At 40.1% G+C, this 16152-nt stretch overlaps 1 protein-coding gene across 2 annotated transcripts in view; it reads right to left on the reverse strand.

Moving 5' to 3' along the window:
• The window catches only part of PPARA (peroxisome proliferator activated receptor alpha), a 43800-nt gene extending 38285 nt beyond the window's left edge, over window positions 1-5515 (reverse strand). Inside the window, exons 1-2 of one of the 2 annotated variants that reach the window (XM_027456216.3) lie at window positions 5309-5515; window positions 1981-2104 (exon numbers count right to left, since the gene is read on the reverse strand). The gene's annotated coding sequence lies outside the window, so the exon portion shown is untranslated. Of the gene's footprint in view, window positions 1-1980; window positions 2105-4784; window positions 4925-5308 lie in introns of those variants that run through there. The other variant, XM_027461729.3, reaches the window with a different exon arrangement.
• Between the last annotated feature and the right edge of the window lie 10637 nt (window positions 5516-16152).

Raw genomic sequence — 16152 nt, forward strand, 5'->3', positions numbered from 1 at the left:
CTCCCTCTTTCCACCCTCAAATCTAAGTTGTTTCATACTATATTTTTCAATTTAACTACTCCAGGGAATATTTTCCGTACATGTTGAATAAATACACAAGGAGGCTATGTTATCTTTTGTATGAGCCTGTACTGTGACTCTAATGTCATGCACTTAATAACATTCTTGCTGAAGCAGCAACACTAACAGGCAAATAGGAAGCATCAACAGTAATTGAAGTCTTCACTTTCAAAGAGATTTTGCTAATAGACAAAAGTTCTTACCATGTGAACACTCTCGTTATAGTTTAAATTCAACAGTTTCTTCTGTGAATTGCTGTATCAGTAATTTCTAGTTAATAATTAAAATGAAACAGGCATGTACAGTCTTATTTATGTAACAAAACCAAAACTGCAATACAAGTCTACATGCAGATATTAGAAATTTTTCAGACAGTAGAACTGTGCTGGATGTGTAGATATAACCATTAAGACAGTAAGCCCTGCATCAAAACCTTGACAGTAGAGTTTGAATTGATTCTTTTTTTTTTTTTTTTGGTTAAATCTAAATAACATTAGGACAGACCGTGATAACGTTTTTCCATGCAAAATACATCATACTCCAAGCTACTCACAATAGTAAATGCTCTCAGCTCCAGGATTTCATACATATTTGGATGAACAACAATTTACCCAGCCAGCAATTTAGTTGCACACTGAACATCAGCTCTGGTTTCCTTTTACTTACTTACCAACAAACTGGACTACTGAAATCTGAAAACAGTGGACTAACTTGCTTTCACATGCATGTCAGCTGGCTGGAACCAAATGCGAAAAAAAACCTTACAACTTCAGTAGCTGCTAAGTGCCAAGTAGCAACACTGGGTTGCTACTCAGGGCAGATGCATCTTTAACCATGTTTCTTTCACCATTTGGGAACTTTAAGTGAATATTTTTTTTAGTTTATAAATACATAAATAAATAAAACCATATGATTGTATATCAACATTTCTAGAGAGGGATAGGTAATTTTCCAAATGCTTGCAAATACTTTTCATATTGTTAGTGTTTCCATATGTATCATTGAACTTGAACTAAAACAATAAATTTAATGAATGTAATACTGCAACAAACTATCCTGTTTGCTTGTTCTCATCTTTCAATCTGCAATGTACAAAAAAAAAATCATGCTTACCGCACTTTAAAACACAGCAAGCAACCACATAAACCAGTGACGTAACAACTTAAACCTGTATCAGGATTAGAATTACCAGTGAATTGTATTTTACAATTTGTATTAATCTGTGCAGAAGAAGCCCTTTGCTGGACACAGAAATTATACTTCCTAGATATTTAAAAGACACATGCAATGCACTTATAAATAAATACTGTTTCATAAGCAGAAACCATTAGAACTGGTATGAGGAAGCAGAATCACATTTGGCAACATCTCAATGCAACATACAATCTGGTCACACAACAATCTGCTAAATACCTATTTAGTGTTTTCAAAACATGCCAGATATTATGCTTTTAAGAGAGAGATTTTAGTTTCTAACAATCACTTTTATTTTCAGCATAGAGATGATTTAGAGCTTTATCTTACAGGATAACTACTTTTTCACTCAGTGTCTATTCAGCATTTTACAGACCTGGTCCTGTGAGATGCTGAATACTCTTAAACACTTTAAAAAACTTATAAAATATTAAGAATTCATCTAATTAAGAAATCTACTGGGTAGCGCCTATATGCAACTTCCTTCTATGTAAAAGTCCAACACAGCAACAGACACTACAACATAAGGAAATATTACTTACACTGTTCTCCTGATTGTGCCACCTTTCGTTTGTCAACTATTTGTTTGTACATCTTGCTCAGATTTCTTTGCTTGTCAGTTGGCTACACATTAATCACTCTACAGAAACTGTACTGCAGATTTTTTTCTTCTCTAGTTGTTCAAAAATATTGCTAAGGTAATTCTCAGTCCATGTATTTACTCACCACTTCATGCAGCATCTTGCAAGGTTGAAACAGAAGCCATTTTCCATATGTTCCCTTTCCATTTCACGTGCACATTGGCGATAACAAGGGTCTCTTCATTAATAAAAAAGTGCCAAAATTCTTTCTTTAAAATAAAAAAAAAAAAAAACAGTCGACAAGATTTCCCATAGCTTACTAATCTGACTTTATACTGATATCGTGTAACGTACTGCTTTTTTGTATTCACATCTCTTCAGAAAAAACAACACTGTCACTTCACTTGAGCTAAACCTGTTTTGTTTTGTTTTTAAATGGCTGAGGTTGTAAATACAACACTTAGTTTTACAGAAGGACTACACTGACATTCAGCTAACTAGGCTCTATATCATGCCAATATCATTCCAAGCTTTTTTCTTCATGCTAAAAATAAAATAAAATAATAAAACAAAACAAAAATCCCTCAGTTAAGACCACTTCAGTGAAAGCCCTGTGGTATTTTAATTAGCTGTTATAAAACAAAATACTTTTACTCCTAAGAAGCATTCTCACAGAATTCTAAGTCTTTATGCAGACAGACTGTTATGGATCCTGAGGTACCCACACATGTCCCACAAGATGTCTTTGGGGTGTGGTTGGTACTTGAAAGGCCAATTGCAAAGGGAGAGATTTATTGTTACATACTTTACAAGGCCCATATTGAAAAAAAAAAAAAAAAAAAGAAAAAAGGCACATACATAGCTATATAAAAATAAATACTGTTTTGATTAAGTTGACTCCCCTGTCCACTCAACTCAAAAAAAAAACAAGTTAAATTTAGGGAGATTTTGCAAGAGCAGACAGATTAAATTAAAAATGTTAAAATTCATGAATGCTGTAAGAACATGTTTGTATTTATAATAGATACAAATTCAACGTTGTTTATTTTCCCAGACAAGTAAGGCATTCTCTTCCTTGTCTCATAATAAATATTCCAGTTGCAAGAGAGACAACTAGGAACTGAAATCACAGCAGGTAAGCCAAGGCAACGTAAACAAGAAAAAAGCCCTATTTGCAATTTTGAAGAAAGCACTTCTTCTAAAAGCCGAGAATTAAAAAAAATAAAAATAAAAAATTCTTTGCCCTCCTTGACCACTTCAGGTAAACAGTGAACACTGTAATCCAATTTCTAGAACAAGATGAATATCCTAAGCCACTTATCCTACTGTGCTGTAGGACACTATCTTCTCTAATGCTTTTGTAACACTGAACGCAAAATATTAAAAACATAATGACACAAAAATCTCAACAGAAGTGCAACCCCTATTCTTTGCTTTAGATTTCATAATTCCCTGTGAGAGGACTATTTTGAAGGGCATGAACAGAAAATTAAGACATTAAAAAAGCAACAACAACAAAACTGAACTGCAAAAGAGAAAAAGGCTTTCAAGATGTACAAGATTATCACAGGCAAGCAAGACTCTCTATGCCATGTGAATGTACAGGATGAGAGTCAATACAAGGCATCAGCAGATTGATAAGAACTTTTTTTTGGAGTATGTCAAGTGCTCCTTCCAAACATGGGAAAAGCAAGAGAGCATGCTGGCCACGCAATTGTACAAACCTCTGATAAGGTCTGGGCACACACTCATCCTTCTGAAACAATACCTTGCACTACTTAAAATCCAACAAGTTGCCACAAAAGGTAACTGAGAGCCAAGGGCTGCTGGATGGACAGCTAATGCCAACTAACAAAGGTTATGATACTGGTTTAGCTTAGCGTAGGCTTGTGACCACATCACATGAACCACCGCTGCCATCAGTTTCAGCATGAGACTAGGTATACTCAGTGTTAGGGCAGCACTTCAGAGCTTTTAAGTGAAACGCTTTTCAGTTTTGCTACCCACAAAGACCACGTGAATCACAACCCTACAATCTGTGTTCAATGCTATTAGGGAAGTCAGTGCACGTTCTATAACACAAGTACAGTTTGATTAAACCTTTCTGTCCCAGCAAAACTTATGCAACGTCTTTATTTGTGAAGTACTACTAAGGCATCCAATGCCACTGTAGTGCCAAACATTGTTAGTCCAGATAATCCTGGCTGACGATGCCTGTACTCATATGGCTTTTATCTGAGAGCTTAGGAGCAGCTACTCATGCCAGTGAGACTGTGCTAATCTTAATATGAATACACAAGGCGAGACCTTGTAACACTTCTTTCCATTTCTGTTTGAACATTATCTTTTCCACCTGCCTTTCAGACCACAAGCGGACAGCCTGGGAGGGACCATCAGGAAACACAATTTGCTTGTCAAACCAACAACAGTCGATACAGGGGGAGCTCCCACAGACCCACTCCTTGCTCCACAGGTATCCTGCTCTCGTCCAGCCAACTGATCATGAAAAAAGCACACCTTGACCAGCCAAGCCACAGCAACCTCCAAGTACAAATCCTCCATCTGGTTCCCAAATGGGACAGACAATTCAAATGGGCCACATCAAGGCGACAGGACAGCAGCAAGCTGGCACCTTGTGTGACAGGACATCACCTCCTATCTCTCTATTCCCTGAGTCCCAGCACCCTGATGCCTCCCTCAAGTTTCCAGAATTGGTTTTTGGTCTAGAAACACGAGCCTCAAACACCAGGCATGCCCCCGCTTGCCCTTGGACCCCCAGGATACAGCCCAGCAGCAGAACATGGCAGTAACATGAAGTAAAACCAAACTAAACCAAACCCAACCAATCCAAACCCAACCCATCCACAAAATCACTGTGTCCCAGAATGGCTGTGGTTGGAAGGGACCTCTGGAGATCACTCAGTCCAACCCCCCACTAAGCAGGATCACCTGGAGCACACTGTGCAGGATGGCAGCCAGGTGAGCTCTGAATGTCTCCAGAGAAGGTGACTGCACAGCCTCCTGGGGCAGCCTGTGCTCTGTCACCCTCACTGTGAAGAGGTGTCCCCTCATCTCCACACTAAACCAATCCAAACTAAAGCAAACTGAGCAAACCAACCCAAGCCAACTCCCCCCAAAACAAGCCAAAGTAAACCAAACCAACCCAAATCCTCCCCCCCCCCCCAAAAAAAAAAACCAAACCAAATTGAACCAAACCAATCCAAACTAAACCAAACACACAATCCCAAACTAAAGCAAACCAACCCAACCAAAACTATCCCAAACTAACCCAACCCATCCCAACCCAACCCAACCCATCCCAAACTAACCCAACACAAGTTAAACCAACCCCAGCGAACTGAACCAAGCCAACTTAAACCCAACCAACCCAAACCAGCCCAACTCACACCAGCTCAGTCCCACCCTCCGGCCCCGGCCCCGGCCCCGACCGGGCGCCCCCCGCCGCCCCGTACCGTGCTCAGGCCCTGCCCGCAGCCGCCCGTGGAGGCGCTGCCACCGCCCGCGGCCGCCGGGCGCCCATGGGCGCGGGGGGCGGGGCCCGGCCGCGATGGCGGCGCCTCCCAACGGCCGCTGCCCGGGGGAGGGCGGGGGGCTGAGGGCGGGGGGGCGGCGGCGCCGCGTCCTGAGCCCCAACAGCGGCGGCGGCGGCGAGGTGACAGGTACCGGAAGTGAGGTCGCGGCACACACCTCCCGCCGCGGCCGCGCGCCATTGGCTGGGCGCGGGGAGGGAAGAGCGGCGCGGGCGGGCGGCTCAGGGTGCCCCCCCCTCCCCCCGGCGGACGTGTGGGGGCCGGGGAGGGCGAGGAGAGCCCCGAGGGGCTTGGTGTGCTGGGAATTAATCCCAGGCAGCACTTGGTACACACATACACACGCACCCCTTGAATAACAGCCCAAGGAAAGCTGTGTGAAGGCCTTTGATTTCTTGACTCTCGTAAATCCTCAAGAGGTAGCACAAGCCGCAAGCGCTGTGGTTTGGCTTATCCCCCTTCTGCTTGTTCACTGCTCCGTGCATACCGTGTTTCTCGATTATCCTGTAATTGTGGTTATCACTACAGAAAAAAAATCACTAGATTACTTTTTAAATAGTAAACTACATTTTTATTTTCATGTTCTCACTCATTACTGGCTGTAGTAGCTAAAGACAGGGATGTCAGGAGGAGAGAACACAGCCTGTTTCATGCATTTACAACAGAAAGTTCATTTACTTGTATTGCACATGCACACGGGGCTTCTGCTTATTTTTACTGCATAGAATTACACTTTATGATAGCTCAGAAAACAGAAATGGGACCAGAAGGGAAGGAAAGAGCTCTGCACTGAAGACACCCTACTGCAGCAAACACCATGGATCATTAAGGTTGGAAGAGACCTCCGAGATTATCTGGGCCATCTTCGGTTCTGTACATTTCTTAGCTGCTAGGTTAAGCACTTGGACCTGGATGCTGGAGCATTCACTACAGAAACAGCAATGAAAAGAGGGTGGAAAACATCCAGAAGTCATGTCTCAGTGAAAAGTAGTAAAAGGCACTATTAACAGCAGAAAACTGAAGCTAAGGAAAGCTGACACATTTATAGTAAGTTAAGGCTTCTTCAAAGTGGTTTTGGTCACAGCCTGACTTCACAACCAGTCGTGCTGCTCCAAGTTCCATCCCAAACCAGGCCAACACCCAATGCTGCAAGAATCAGCTGGTTTAGAAAGTTAATTCCTAATTTTAACACCTACATATTTCTTCACAGTGTGTGTGTAAGAGAGCTCAGCTGATAACGAGGATCAGGGACTATAAAAGATCTTATCCGAGCAGATGAGTTTTGTATTGTATGCTTTTGTTTCTGTTTGTTCTCCCTGTCCCTACCTTCCCTCCTCCCCCCAATATATCCAAACATAATGAGTTTCTGTACAATTACAAATACATATTGTTTAGATTGGGTACTTGATCAGCTCTTAAAAACAGAACTCTTTCCCCTCTTGTTGTGTTAAGGAAGCTGTGGAGAGTGAGGACACTAAGTGTCTACAGTGAACTAGCTTTAGGTGGTCTGTCCACATGCATGCGACTACTACTGGTCTTGGAGATGACAAGCACTATGGTGAAATTCTCAAAAAGAAAGAAAGAAATCTTCATCTCATACTGGGTCACACATAATGTGATCCCCAATTCAGTAAAACCATGAAAATATTTATTGAAATTTAAAATGATCTGTGAGCCATTTCCTGTTGACAAACTACAGGTTCCCCACCACGTGACAATCAAGATCACAGCAGCCTCCATCTGCAGCACAGTCAGTGAAGACGACCACAATATCCAAGACATGGAGGAGAACTCTACTCAGCCCTGCACTGGAAATGTTTTCCTTTCAATAAGTTGTGTATGTTTTGTCCATGTAAGTGGTTGGTGTTGCAGAACGTATCTGCAGTAAAGAAGGAAAGTGTATCCCACATTTCAAGTATTATCCAGGAGACCAGATCGATTCCTTTGGTGCTGAAAGTGATTTTTGTGTGTACCTTGCATAAATCTGTATCGCAGTTTGAATCTTAATAACATACTAAATGTTGTAAACACCCATTAGCTACTTAAATGTGCAAGCTTTTAGAAATCTGAAATTAGATTATTTACTGGGCTTTTAGGTGGAATAAGCTTTAATTACTGTTATATTCTATTAATATGCAATAACCGTATTGGTGTTGCCTAACAGATTGACAGTTGTGAAACAAGCAGTCAGACTTGTGCAGTAGCTGATTTTCCATCTTTTCAGCATCCAGCTGGTTTTGTCAGAGGTCACACACAGCATTTCTGTAATAAAATGTTTTCATTTGTAAAAAAAAATGCCTGTTTGGTTGTTAAACAACAGGCAGGAAGTTTTGTAACAGCTATGTGGAAGGAGATGAGCAGATTCAGCCAGACTGGATCAGAATTTTGGGAAACGGAAGAGAACAGCAAAAGCTTGTTGTGCCTTTACCACCTCCTCCAGCTCCCAGTGACATGCAGGAAGTGGGCTGCCCCTGCGCTCAAATATTTGCTGTGGTTTCTCTTGCTGATCCAATGATAGGAATTTTAACAGACTATGTGCTTCAGTTTTGCTGTGTCATCACGAAAGGCTTTCCTAACAAGGTCAGGATAAGAAGTAAAATGGGGCCTTCCCATTTAGGTATTTATCTGAACAGAAAAACAGCATATCCAGCGTTTCATAAGGTGGAATAGCACATACGTGGTTCAGTTTCTCTTTATGTGACTACCAAAGTTTTACTGAACTACTGTTTATTCAATTGAAATTATTTTAATATTAGTGAATTATTAAAGTAAGTGGCCAGGCTCTCACAAGAGCAAGCTTCATGAACAGAAGTCCCTACCAAGTATATAAAAACTTTTGAGTGTAATTTAAGACTTTCTATGCATATTTTTGTGCAGGCTGAATCCTGCTCCTTTGTGATTGGTCAGAATAGCTCAAAGACAAAAGTCCCAAGTGATATTGAATGGAAGATGATGCCGTGATTTCTTTCAGTTAAATACATGGCTTATATGCATATATAGTAGGCAGATTACTGTTAAAAGAGCAGTTCTCTCTCCAAATCAACCCACTTAAATGAGCAAAGGAGCTGTTGAAACAGAGGAGAGCTGTGACGTGCCCATCCTGATCTTTTTTTTGCTGAAGCCCTGTCCCAGCATAGCAGTTGTTTTACTGAAAGGTCTGTGCTGCTGGGTTTTGTTGCTGTTTTAGAGCATGCTGGTTGGTTTTAGATGCAGGTCTCTGGGCTGGATTAGAACAAAGTTCTATGTCAGGTAAATTAACAGGTTTAAGATAAATCATCTCAGGCTCACGTGCCTCATTTTAATATGACTGGTTCTGAAGAGAACCGGGGTACAGGTTACAGGTTTACACAAGTCTAATTTTCCACAAAACTCTCTATATATTAGATTATTTTTAGCCTAAACCAAGGCTTAATTTTTCAACAAAATAAGGGATTAAAATTTTTATTTATATTTAATTTTCATTATGGATGTTTACCATGACATATCATCAATGTAAATTGTGGACCCAGCCATTCAAATCATCTCTATCCATATTTGAAAGTGACTTTACCATTACCCCTTATTTGCTGGTGAAATATTTCATTATTTGTCACAGTCTCAAGATCAGACATTCCAGATGTCAGTACATCTCTTCTGATGAGAAAATTGTGGAATTACGTTTGTTTGTTTGTTTGTTTTGTTATTTTTTGTTTGTTTGTTTGTTTTCTAACATGATAGTTCTCCCATCATTATAACTAACCATTTCATTTCTCCATTTTAATGAAAAAAAGTTGGTTTTTTTGAAGAAAAGCTGTTAGTGGTACGCAAGCACCTCTCTTACAGTAACAAAGGATGCACACATTAAGGGTAAATGGAAAGAGAGGAGATAAACAGCCCCCTCCATGGTCTTCCTGAGGGAAAGCTCACACTTGACGCATCTGCAGGGGAACCGTAGGGGAAAGTATCAGCTTGCAAACAGTGTATGGGAAAAAACAATTACACCTAACAGTCAGCTGTTCTGTTCCTTACGAAATGCACCCTACAATGTCATCCGAATCCCTTCTTCGTCCAGTGTAAGACTCCTTTTCTATGCATTTCAGTTTCACTAAGCAGATTGAATACTATTTGAAGGTTTCCTATTTCAAATACAGTGTATATTTTCCTCTCCAGGCTTCTCACTTCTTCCAGCTTTTGCTCTGTTCTTTCAGTGAAGTCTTTGCTGCCTCTTTTTCTCCAGTCTCTGTTTCACATTCAGTGTTTTATCTATCATGCCGTGATTCTCTTCTTGGGTGACATCTTTAAAATCTCTCTGTCATCACCAGCATAACTGTGCTTCATATCTTATTCATTACTTGATTGTTGCAACATCTTTTTTTGGCCTCCATTCTTCCCACTCTCCAGACAAAGCTATTCTTTACTGTCCCTCTCAAGCCTCTTCAGCATTTGCACCAGCTCTGTACCTCTTTCTGATGGCTGCATCCAATTATCAACCCTTCTTTCCCATAAGACCGTGTGCACTGCCTGCTGTCCCTTAATAATCATGCTAAAATCTACACTTTTCCCGAAGAGCAAGACAAAACACAGAAGCAAAAAAGAATGCATGGTGGAATTTGCTTCTCAATACAATTACTGCCAAGTTATACCTAGTTTTCTTTAGAAAGTGTACTGCATTCATTTATATACCTCTGCAGCATGTGCGTATGCCCTTGCATGCCTAGATTGGCGTACACCCCAAGTGGTAAATTCTCCCAGCATACTTCAGTCAATACTTATTTATTCTCGTCTGGCTTTAGTTGTAGCCTTAATCTAAGGTTCAATAGTTTCTATGCCTTTGCTCATGTATTATGCAGAGTTCAGGAAGGAATTACCATGTAAATGTCAGCTTCCCATGATCTCAGCTCTTTGCAAGTAATTCAGTCCAGACACAGAAATTAGAACTGAACTTGGAAGTTATGTTTGCCTCCATACTAACCACATACACTTCATTCTTCATGCACCAAAGGTATAAATACATGTATTTAGCAAGCAGATGCTGTGATTTTAAAAGCTGTGTTATTGCCAGAGCACCCAAGGAGACTCAGCGTGAATCATGTGCACTTATGTTTGTTTAGGTGCAAAGTCCAGTGACTTGGCTTAAGCTCCTTTTGAAGGTGAGTTTAAAGCTAAGCTCTCAGATTTTTTTTATTTTGTTTTTTAACTGAGGCAATTAAAGGGAAAGTACAGGTTGCATGCTGCTTTGAGATTGGCAGCACGTGGCAAGCAGGTTGAAAACACACCAGGCATTACTAGGACTTTGTATCCACTGCAGTGCATTTTCCAGAGCCCATCTAAACCACACTTTTGCACAGCTCCAAGATCCTTAATGCAAGGGGTTTCTCTTCCTAGTCATTTTAAGTGTATTGTATCAAGTAAAAAATTTGAGTTGGGTGCTAGGGTGTGTGAAATCTGAGACTTACTCAAAGCAATTAGCTGAGTAACTATTCATCTTAAATTGTTTTCCTACAATGTTTTCAGGCCATGACTAACTCCCACTGTACTACACCCATCTTTTCCAGCATTCATGACTGATATTTTGAGCATATGCTAGAAGAACACTTTATGAAGAACAAACATATATTTCATTTTGGGACCCTTTGCTCAATTATTACATACCTACTAGGTAGATTTTTAAGCAAAAGAAGCATACATGCAGTTGGGCTGATGCTTTTCAGGTGCCACTTCTTGCTTCACACTTCAGTTGTTCACATCCTCATTCAGATATTTCTCACCATTCTTTAAATTAGTCAGCTCTGTCATGTGAATATCATAATTAATTCCCAAAGAGATTTTTGAAAGCAAGACAGTACTTCAAAAATTGCTTAAAATGTTTGACAAAATAATTTGCAAACATTCAGGGCAGGCTCATCTGAGGCCAGCAGCAGAAAGACCATAGTTTTCTGATATTGTGGCCTACCTTTTCTTATCCTCATGCAATGCTGCATCACCCTTCCATTTTCCCACCACCAGCTCTTTGCAGGGCCGTGCTGTGAACCAGATCAGGAGGCCTGGTCAGCTGAAAAATAATTTTTAAAAGCTGCAGGAAATAGGAATCATTTCCTGACCTAATTCCTGGCACATCCCCCATGTACCGGAGAGGTGTCATGCTGCAATGAAGGAATGCTGACTGATTCCTTCCATCTGTGGTACCTCTGAAACCTGCCTGGCCCCAAACCATGGTCAGGCCTGAACAGAGAAACAGAGGAGAAGACAGCAGCAGGTGAGCTGAGGAATCAGGAAAGAGAGAGAAGAGCTTGTTTTGTTAGAAGGTGGCTACAGGGAATCCTGAAAAAGAAGGTGATTCTCAAATGGATGAAGAACAAAATCGGTAGATGTCTGTAGAACCAGCACGTGGGGTTGCCCTCTTTACTTGGATGTGAAGAATGTAAACAGCAGCAGGAGCTGTGATGTTCAAAACTCTCTGAATTTAGAAACCAGGAAAGGAAGTATTTCAGCAACACCAAAGCATCCACTGCTAACACTGTATTTATCCAAACTGTAATGAACAACTTTAAATAAGAAGAGCTTATGGAGCCATGTTTAGCTGGAAGATCTGTGTGGGAGAGGGGTGGATACCTTTGGACTTTGTTAATAATTAAGTGGAGGAGTGTGCTAAAGCCTATGGAATGGATAGTATGGCAGTAAAAATACCATGACTCACTGAAGTCTGAGGTTAACAAACAGACAGAAGTAAACAGTATTGCACATGACAGATCCTTGTGCAGCTAGACCTGTCTCTCTTTAGTGAAACTGTGTATGAAATGCTTCCTTCGCTTCTGGAAACCTTGTGGAAATAATCTGATACTGAACCTGAGAGAAATAAAACCTGTTGCATTCAGAGTTGGATCCAAATCTAGTGCAGGTTTTTTTTTTTTCATTTGTTTTTGGTAATAATTCCTAAGGTAATATCTTGCCTGTTAAAGAAAAAATACACAAAGAAACCTTATTTTCTCAGATCACTTAGCTCCAAATGCAGTGAGTGCCAGGATAAAAATCTGGCTATATAGTTTAAAAAAGGCAACAGCAAAGCATTCTGTGTGTTGCAGGCCTTTCTAATCTGCTTTTCTGTATATTAGTGTCACCAGATATTCAGTTTTTCACTGAATTGTTTTAGGGGGCCTCTCCTACTTTTTTAAATTGTTATTAATTCTTATCTATATTAATATAATTTTCTCCCTTTCACCTTCTGTTCATGCCTTGAGGTAACACTCAGTCTGCTGCTACACTTTATAGGAACTGGCAGACCAAATTCATCCTGTTAGTATGCAAAGGAGCAAATATTCAGAAGATGTTCTCCTATCAGCTACTTGCTGCTCACGGAGTTTATATGCAGTTCTTATTTGGGTTCCCTATTTTGACAACCATAGCTGGAGACCCCAGAGGTTCCCAAGCCACTGGGAAGCAGCAAGAATGGGACATGAAAAACTAGTAAGTGCCATTCTACAAGAAACTAAGTACAAGAAGCAGAATACAAGAGCATTTAATTAGAGACTTTGCATAGATTTCACATCTTTTTTAAGTCATGCTACCCTATTGCAGTTTCTTTGATTACCTAATCCATCTGCATGTATGCCTGCAAATATTTGCTAAAGAACTCAAAATATTTGCTGTTTATCCTGGGGAGCAGTACTACAAATATTTGTTTAATGTCCTGACTAGGATTTTCAGATGTATCAGCTCACTCAATATATCTTTAATTTATTTCCAATTAATCTAGAAAGAAAAAATCTATCTTCTGTATTCCTACCCTGTATGTCTCTTTTTGAAATGTTTACATTCTAGGAGTTTACCCATTGAAGATATGCAAAAGAAAATGTGCCCTGTCAGTCTCACACATGTCAACAGGTCTGTCATCTTTAAAAAAAAAATCCTTTAATGCAATATACCAATATACTTGCAGTGAGCTCCCTGCACCACTGAGAAAATGGGGTGAAGACAAGGCACTGTTATGTTATCATAGGGTAAATGAGGCTAAGATTAACCAAGGGTGTGAGTGTGCTGACTTCACCTAATTGCCTGGCAGTGCTGTCTCTCCACTTAAGATTTTACAGTTAGATTAGCTATTACATATTACTGTGCTCTAAGACAAGTGCTTTGGTGTAAATAAAAACAAGAACCTTTTTTTTTTTTTTTTTTTTTTTTTAATCCAACAAAACTCTCATTTCAACACAAAGTAAAAATTCATCTTTTTCTTTTAAAGGCCCATGCCATAGCTTAATTTTAAGAGGGGAAACTGAGTCACAGAATCACAGAACAGCCAAGGTGAGAGGGGACCTCTGGAGGTCATCTGGCCCAGTCTCCTGCAGGGCCACCTCGAGCAGGCTGCCCAGGACTCTGTCCAGGCAGATTTTTAATTATCTCCAATGAGGGAGGCCCCAAAACAATTCCTCAAGCCAAGGTGTCTCAGGCTTCAGAACTGTACTTTATTGGTATTAGGGCACCAGAGCAATCCTTTGGAATAATGCCAATGTTGCCACTCAGCATTACTGAAAATAGAAAATCCCATTCCCTCCTCTTACTCTTCCTTCAGGCTTATAGCCCTGCCATTTACCTTCTTTGGGCTTTGGTGTTTTTCAGCCCCCTTAGTGAATCAAAATTTGCTTCACTAAACTGGCAAAAAGTAGTTTTCTGTAGGTTAGTGGGTTGGGCTGACTCATCCAGGAGGCAACTAACAACAGAGCCGGCCCACAGAAGAGGAGAGGTCCTCAGGACCAGGCAAGAGGAAGCCAGATGCTCCCTGTCACAGCTGTAAGACATTACATCAGTTCAGATGTTTGTTAAACCACACCTTGGAGGAAGGTGGCAAAGGCCACTCACTGGGGATGTTTAAAAGTAGATCAAGGAGTGGTTGAAATCACTGTTGGGTGGCTTGGTTTCTGATACAACCAAGATCAGTTTTATTCCTCTTTTCTTCCCCCTTGTCTCCAAACCTATTCACTGGGGCAACACCCCCCTTAGCAAACACACAGTGTCCTTTCCTGTCCTCTTTAGATGCCCTTTTTAAAGCCCTATTTCTTTTGTAATTTTTGTTTTTTTATTACTGTTTTCTATTGACTACCATTTACATAATTATACCAGAGTTCTTGCTCCTGTTAGCCTAAGCAACCACACCAGTTTTGGGGGGCAAAAATGTTACACTTAACCCAGTTTTGTAGCATGTTATCTGTCTATCTTTAGTTTTGCCAAAGCAAAAGAGTCCAAGACACCTTAATAGCTTCCATTTGCACCTAGCTGGAGAAAAGACAATGATCTGAATTGGTTGTTATCCCATGATCAGTCCCCTGAACCATATACAGGAAAATTTATGTCATTAAGTAATAAAGCTGAACTATACGTTTAAAAAATATCTGAGTCGAACACTGGAATCAAAGTATCCTTAATCCAAAAGCAATTAAATTCTGATTAAAAATAAAAGATTAATACAACAGTGAATTTTAAAAATCTGTGCAGTTCCTCGAGGAACAGTTGGAACAACCAACCTCTTTTCATTATTCTTTTTTCTGTTTCTACCTCTTATGTTCACTTTTCTTTTTAATTATTATTATTTTTTCATTCCAGAAATAGAAACTTTACAGCTGGTATATATATTACACTAACGATGCTTTGATTTAAAAATATACCTACAGATGTTAAATTAATCTAGACAGATTTTATTTACCTTTGAGACCTAACTACAGTGTTTTCTTTTGGAAGGCATTCACTTTTTTTTTTGGCTCTGTGGTTCGTGAAAGTCTGTCTGTCTCTGCATAAATTATGGTTGTTTTCATGTTTTTCTCAGACATCTGCTCATGTCCATACATTTGAAAAACGTATATTATCTACCTGAGGATGTACTTCAACATCTATTTTTAATTTAGTTGCTAATCTGGTGGCTCTGCTTTTTTATTCTGTAAAAAAATATTAATGTCAAATGGGCCCAAGCCTATCAGTTCTATTCTCTAAATAGCCTCCAGTTATAGCTACTCCATGGTGAAAGGACAAAACATACATTAAAAGAGAAGTTTGATAATACATATGTATGAAAATCCACCCTGAATGTTTGCTGTGTCTGTTTGCAGCTCTCTGGACACGTGTGGCTGGACTCTATACAGCTCCAATGTGAAACACCAGGCTGTACCCAGAGCAGCCTGTACCGGATACCAGGTTTCCGATAAGCTCCTGGATACCAAAGATTATTGGACAAATATGTTTCATACAGCAGTATTCTATATTATATTGTTTTTTCCATTCCTGGTCACAGGTCATCATAGGGCTAGAAAAAAATTGATAATTCAATTCCAAGGCTTTGTGGTGCTTCAGCAAAATTAAAACTTACTTTTAAAATATTCATGTACCTTAACAACAACAACAAAATGTTCTTTTTTTTTTTTTTTTTTCTTCCCATTGGATTACTCACTCAGAGCAATGGGCTAAATACACTGAGCTGTTCTTTGGGGGATCGTGAGGATCAAGCCTCAGTTCTTGGCAGGCAAGTAATTCATGCCATGCATGCTGCAACCCACCAAACCCACCATTGTTATTTTTTATTCACAGCAGGAGAGCAGAATGCTCTACAGCAAGTAAAGGAATATCTCCTCCCCTAGGAGCTTATGCTATAGCAGGAGATAACACCCAGGAGGAGTGGGGGAACATGAGGGTCAAATTAAAGGTCATGATGAAAGCTTGACATGGCATGTATATTTGGCTAATACTGCTTTGAACTTCACATGCTCCATCAATTTTTATAGGTGCTCAGCAGTGGGCAGCTGGCATAA

This window comes from Anas platyrhynchos, chromosome 1, assembly GCF_047663525.1.
Source record: "Anas platyrhynchos isolate ZD024472 breed Pekin duck chromosome 1, IASCAAS_PekinDuck_T2T, whole genome shotgun sequence".
In the NCBI taxonomy this organism is placed as follows: Eukaryota; Metazoa; Chordata; class Aves; order Anseriformes; family Anatidae; genus Anas; species Anas platyrhynchos.